The 7,232-nt window shown below is 32.1% G+C and overlaps 1 pseudogene; it reads right to left on the reverse strand.

Annotated features, from left to right (window-relative positions):
* Positions 1-1,214: 1,214 nt before the first annotated feature.
* Positions 1,215-4,019, reverse strand: LOC108808394 (G-type lectin S-receptor-like serine/threonine-protein kinase At4g27290; annotated as a pseudogene).
* Positions 4,020-7,232: the final 3,213 nt, after the last annotated feature.

Here is a 7,232-nt window from a genome sequence, read left to right on the forward strand (position 1 = left end):
CTTCCCTAAATGTGTGGATAAGAACTTTAGAACAGTTCAGAACTTTGAATAATGAACATGATTTATATAAATGAATTTTCAGAATATTTGAATACATCCCTTCTTCTCAGTTGTCATAAAGAGATGTGGCATGTATGGGTTTTAGAGGATATGCATTGCTGACGCCACCTTTTATATAAAGGTACAAAGCTGTAACAAAAATAAATAAAAGTAAGTCAGTTTGTTTGTTGTCTGTTTATTAATAATACGATTTTGTTTTACTATTCCTATATTCTTTTCAGAATAGTTGAATACATCCCTTCTTCTCAGTTGTCATAAAGAGATGTAGCATGTATGGGTTTTAGAGGTATATTCAACCATTTAAAAGTTTTATCTATTACAACTTAAAATTTTTAAATACTCAGATTGTTTTAAAAATCTGGCTATTATTAGGTAACAATTTGTTGGTTTAAGTTGGCAGGATATTAATGGATATACTAGTCTAATTATCCAAAGCCATCCGATAAGAACTGAGTTCTATCTCCCACAGATGTAGTACATAGTTTCTTTAATGATTTTGTCTGATTAAAGATGAATAAAAGTTCTATGTATCGGTATTTAAACGAACAGACGAATATTATATAAAGAGTTATCGGATAAAACTGTCAGTAAGTCCAATAATGCTCCATATCGAAAACCATACGTTTAGAAGAACCCATAAGACGACACGTCTATGAGAAAAAGACCACAAGTTAAGGCCGAAGGATGAATCATACACGAGCCTCTTTCTCCACGTTTTTCTTTCTCTTTTCTTTTTCTCCCACGTTTTCTTTCTCTTCTTGGCATTCACGTTTTTAGGTATCTCTTACATTCTCCACGTTGTAGTGTAAGCATTAGGTGAGATCTCTTAGTACTAGATACAACAGTCATCTTAATTATGTCTGTTACGTTCTCATGTGCCAAATTTTAGGTCTTGAACTTTTTATGGTGAACATCAGTTTGTGCCATCTAATCACTAAACGTATATGAATCTGATTTTAAATTCTTGTAAAACTTCTTACTTGCCGAACTCTATGTCCACCCCGTAAATACTCGGAAGTTACAATAGACCGAGCACCTAAAATCAATAGGAAAACTTTGGATCATGGCTTCAACACTTTTATTACAATATATAGGCATTTTTACACAAAATAGTTAGAGAATACTATAGAATATACAAAGATCGATTACAAGGTTTATCTTGGCTCCATTACACTCGTGGTTTGTAAATTATTGGAAGGAACCTCAAGATCAATCGATGTAGTGTCATAAAACAAGAGATTTCGCTCGTTGTAAAACAAAGGCTCCTTGGGATCAAGAAGCAACAATTCACTACTCAACATCAGACCCACCGTTGACATGTTTGGTCTATCTATAGGATCTTGTTGTACACATAACAGACCGATATGAATTGCTCTCAACACTTCAGAAACATCTGTACATGATTCCTTGAAAGCTTCATTGATTAACTAACATGCCTTAACTTCTGTGTACAAAGTTAATTATGAGTACTTTTGAGGTAAGACTAAAATAAGCTGAGTTAAACTTGTGTTCTTGATTGCAGAAACCATGGTTTCTTCTTCCTGATACTATCTCCAATACCAAAAGTCCGAAGCTAAAGACATCGGATTTTAGTGAGAAATACCCGTCGATTTGATACTCTGGAGACATATATCCACTACAGAACGATATAAAACAATCCCTTTTTTAAAAGAACTGTTAGCTTGTGTTGCAAGTCAGTAAAGATGGCTAGTCTTACCATGATCCAACCACTCTGGTTGTGTTTGCTTCAGTTTCATCTCCTCCCAAGGTTCAAGCCAATCCAAAATCTGATATTTAAGGGTTCATGTCAGAATCAAGCAAAACATTGATTGCTTTGAGATCATGGTGTATGATTCTAAGCCTTGAATCTTGATGGAAATACATCAGCCGTCCAGCAATCCCTTTGATTATTTCCAAACGTATAGGCCAATCAAGTTCTTTGCGCCGCGCTTGATCGAAAATGAAAGAATCCAGGCTTTTATTTTGTTCTGCTGATGCTAAGCATTCTTTCATCTTCCTCCACGCAATATCCAAGAATCTTGACAGGGTTTCGGTGTAGTAGCTTTGCAATTAGCTTGATCTCGTTCTTAAACTCTTATTCCTTGTCTTTGACGTTCTTGAAAGCCTCTTTACAGCGATTTCTTCTCCAGAAGACAAGTGAAATAATACAATAAAAAAGATCTTACCATTTAATCTGAAAAACAGGACAAGAAGCTGTGACTTATTACCTTATAGACTGGTCCAAACTCACCTTGTCCGAGCTTATTATCATCAGAGAATCCACATGTGACTTGAAGATCAAGAAACTGTAATTCAGGATCTTCCTCCCCTTGTTTCCTGCTGGAAACAAGGTCTAAAACGCACTGCAAAGTATCTGAATAAATCAATAGTTTACAAACTTATAAACACATTTTTAAATCCTTATACTTCACTTTCATAGAGCCATGATCATTTACCTATTGTTGCAAGTTGCTTTCTTTTCCTCATGTTGCATACAGTCAGACTTATGCATAGGCAAAAAAGAAACAATGCTGTAGATAATAGTATAACGAGCATCATCTTTTTCTTGCCCTTCACGTCTTAGATATTATACTTTTCTGTGATCAAACAAAAAAAAATGATCAAGAGATGTAACACAATATTTTTTATTTCACAAAGTCTTAGCCTACCTATTTCTGAAGTAGTAAGCCTCACATACAGATCTTGTCCATTTTCATCATACTGTCTCTTATATCAATCAAATCTCCAAACCAAATAATGCATCCTCTTCCTCCATCTCTAATATCAAAGGAGAATAAGGTGAGCAATAACAGTTTCTCAAGCATACCCCTTTTGCATTCATTCAAATCCATGCTCTTATCATTACCACAATGCTCTTGTATCAGGTAACTTCAACTTTGAAATCTTCAGAAAATGTTCTTCTCCTTTACCGCAACTCAATTTGACTCTTCTAACACACCCTTTGGGTTTGACCAATCCCCATCAGAATAAGCCTTTGGAGAATTAGGAGCAAACCCATTTAAACACCTACAAGCTGGACAATCATTGATGTTGCAGCTTCCGTAAGAGCCACGAGCAGATAGATAGAAGTTCCAATGACTATCGACCCCAGTGTAACGTTGCAAAGCTCCATTAGGGTTAAACTGCATTCTTGTGATCACTGAAGAGTTATCAAGCTTGTAAGTGTAGTAAGCTTCTTCCTCTGTGAACACAAACTCATACCGATAGATAGGGTTAGGTTCTAGGTTAGGCATACAAGTGAATCTTAAACCATTCATGGACCAGCCCTGAAGACTATCAACCGAGTTTCTCTTCAAGAAAAACTGCGGAACACCGGTTGGATCCTTTTTATCTGTGTAATTACCAGTTGATGGATCATCTGGAGATTTCCAAGATGTCAAGAACCGGTTAAAACCGGTAAGAAAATTGATCCCATATTTCATTCCTGGAAGAAAAGTATCTCCAGGGTAATCTAAACTCTGCCATATGTAATCTTGATCCATCCCTGAGTTTCTCACAACTAAGTTACCTGTATCAAGAATCTGAACAATAGGGTATCTTAAAGAGGATGATGACCAGATGAGAGAGCTTATGCCACTGAAGAGACATAAGCTCCCGTTTCCATTGATTTTTAGGGCTCTGGGAGGCCGTAGAGAGGAGAATCTCTGTTTGCCACCCAAACAACTGTCTGAAGAGAGACTTTCTTGTACCAAATCCCGAGATAGCGGTTTCTTGATCTTCCCGGAGAGAAAAAAACGAGCTCGAAGCTCCCACCTTTTGAAACAATAGTGTCCCCATCTTTTAATTTGTGGTCTGCTGTTATAATATTCGTTTCTTGCGCAACAAGAAAGGTTAAAAACAGAGAGATGAGAAGCAGAGGAAGCCCACTAATTGCTTCCATGGCGCCTCTTGTGAAACCGGACAGAGTTGGAATTTGGTAATGACGTTTTTTTTTTAAATACTAGTTGATCGTTCACACAAGACACAAGGTGCGGACTAATAATATATATAATACCTAACGATTTTTAATTCTGATATTATTTTTATAAAAAATAAAATTATAATTAGATACAATTTTACTTTATTATTATAAATTATAAACTTCCAATATTCATATTGATAATCAATATACTAATTTTTTTTTATTTTATAGTTTCATTTATAAGATATAGATTTTGGATCAAAATCTTTTCTATAATAATAATCAAATTTGAAAATTTGAAATTAACTACTTATTGTATTTGTGAAACGAAAAAAATTCAATGACACTGTAAGGATTAGTAAATAATCACAACCCATAAAACTTCAACAAAATAACATTAACCAATAAACATTATATATTCTCGATAATTTAGATTTTGAAAACACTGAAACAAAAACATAAAAGTAATAATTATAAAACACTATATTTGTATTCTCTTAAAAAATATTATATTATATTATATTTATTATTTGTCAAACTTTTAGTGTTATTTAATGCTCTAATCCTAATTTTCATATTTTTCTTAAATTATTTTTAGTTAATTTTCCTTTTCATTTTAAATATATTATTTTGATAACATTTGTGATTTTATGGATGAATACAATATTAGCATAAATTGATTTGTTATTTTGATGTTCATCATGTATAAATACAAATTAATTTATTTTTAGTCAGAAATATTATTGTTTAATATTAAATATAGATAAAATATTTAACATAAGTATATGATTTATATGTTACCGTGTATTTTTAATGATGATTTACTTTTAGTCTTAACTTTAATATTGTAATAATATACAATCCCCGGTAATTTTGAATAATCTTTTTTTGACACAATTCTATATTGGTGTTGCTTTTGTGTGATGGGTTTGGATTTGAAATCCTGCTATTGATGATGAAATCATTCTCATTTTATGATGCTTTGATCTTGAGATGCACTATGTGGTCGTTGACAGTGCCGGCTGTGGTTGCAGTGCGATCACCCCAGGGCCATGATATTTGGGGCTCAATTTTTTTGAAAAAGTGTTTTTTAAAGAAAAAATTAAATTTTGTTAACTACAAAAATAAATTTACATGTATTTCTAATTTTTTTATTTTATATGTTTTCATATCTAAATTTAATAACATTTTAAACAATATATTTTTTAAATAAACATGCTAAAATTGTAACTTTAACTATTAAAGAGTCAAAAAAAATTTTTTGCCCAAAGGTCCTTATGATCTATGTCGGCCCTGGTCGTTGACAGTTTGGTTAGTGTCACAGCCTCAGAGCTACTAGTGAATGATACTGATCTGCTACTTTATGTGATGATCTGAAGATGCATTCAGAGTGGTCGTTGACACTTGACAGTTCGGTCATATTAGAGAGTTTTGTACTTATTAATTTGCTGCTTTTTGTTGAAGGTGTTTTTGTTTTAAATGACTGTTGTCTGATTTCGCAGGGAAATGAAAGTTTATATCAAAATTTTAGTTCGTCTTCTATAAGTCCATATTCAGATTTTCAGCATAAATTTATGTTTTCTGGTATTTTATGAAGGAAAGAATCAAATATAAATGTGATTTCGTGGTTAATCAGCTGATCAAGTATAAATGTGATTTTGTGTGTTTTATGACTTTTTGAGAGGATTTTTATTGGATCATGTGTTTGAGAAAACTATGAAAATTTTAGATTTAATAAAATTTTAAATAGAATTTGTACATTTTGATAAGGATTTGGATTTTGTTTTTAAATGGTAGCTCTAGAATATTTAATATTTTAAAACAACACCAAAACAACTGTTATACCACCAAAACAGATCCCAGAATGATGTAATTGTAAACAAACATCATTAAATCTATAGATGATTCAACTTATGCGCTAGTAGAAACGAAGTTTCGGTTAGTGGAGGTCATCTCGATTTGGGCCTTGACACAGATAGATGCAGCGCCACAACTTCTACATGTTAACCAGTCTTTGCGATGCCTGGCCCATATCCATGGGACTGTTAGTAGATGACCATTTTGTTTTTTATGTTAAACGACAAATCTAATAAATGTTCTAAATATGATCAAATTATATTCTGCATAGTTTTTAAATTATCCAGAATTGGAATGATATTAGTTTTAAATAAATAAAACTATATGTGATAATATAATAAGAGATTTCATTAAAATATTTTTCATAATCATGTTTTATTGTTTTCTTTATCAGCTTTAAAACAGATGACCTGGCAATAGTATCTCTAGTTTCCCATTAAATGATAAAATGAAAAACCGACCCAATAATTTATATTCACTCTTTTCTAAAATGTTACATGTGTTAGTTTTTCACACTGGATAATAAAGTTTAAATATTATTCTAATAATTCAAAAGGGATATTGTATCCCGAAAGGTATATGAAGCAAGTGATATTAATAAAAATGAAAATCTAAAACAGTTGAATTGAAGAAGAAAAACACCTAATCGATTACTTCAACCCGTGAACAGAGAACATATTTTGTTGTCCATAGCTGATACTTCTTTTAGAAAAAAATGGCTCGTTTAATATACATATGTATTGGTTACAATAGAGAAAAAAAAAAGAAGGTAGTCCATACCAAAAGATTAGGCTAATTCATAATCTTCATCGAAAGATGAAGTTAACATATTTTTGCTTATATGTTGTTGATTCACTTATTAATGTTATTGGTTCAACCGTAAAGATAAAATAAACATACACCTTACATAGCATAAATATTGTACTGTCAAATTTAACGGGCGAGAAATCCAGGCATTAATTTTTTTGTTCACACAGGCACTAATTTATATGTGTGTGTGTTTAAGTAAGATTACGACAGCTTTTTCGCTAGCATTATAAATGACAATTACAGTGATCATCATGGCATGTAAATTAACTGAGATGTTAACATTACAATTAAAACTACACCATGCCTTTACTCTACCCACAGGATTAGTTGATAAAAGGCATATATAGTTTTATTGATAGACAACCTTACCTACTAAATTATTACTATACTAAAGTATTTGAATAACTCTTTGTGGATTGGTCATATCTATGAGCTAGGGAGAAAGCGAGGGGTCCAAACTAGTCTTATAACTTAAAGTATGTTTAGTAGTCGAACATTTGGGATCAAATTGATTTATTCGATTTGAGGTACGACTTAGTTGATATAATAAATCAAGACATATAAAACAACATAATCTATACTA

Source organism: Raphanus sativus, chromosome 4 (assembly GCF_000801105.2).
Source record: "Raphanus sativus cultivar WK10039 chromosome 4, ASM80110v3, whole genome shotgun sequence".
Classification (NCBI taxonomy): Eukaryota; Viridiplantae; Streptophyta; class Magnoliopsida; order Brassicales; family Brassicaceae; genus Raphanus; species Raphanus sativus.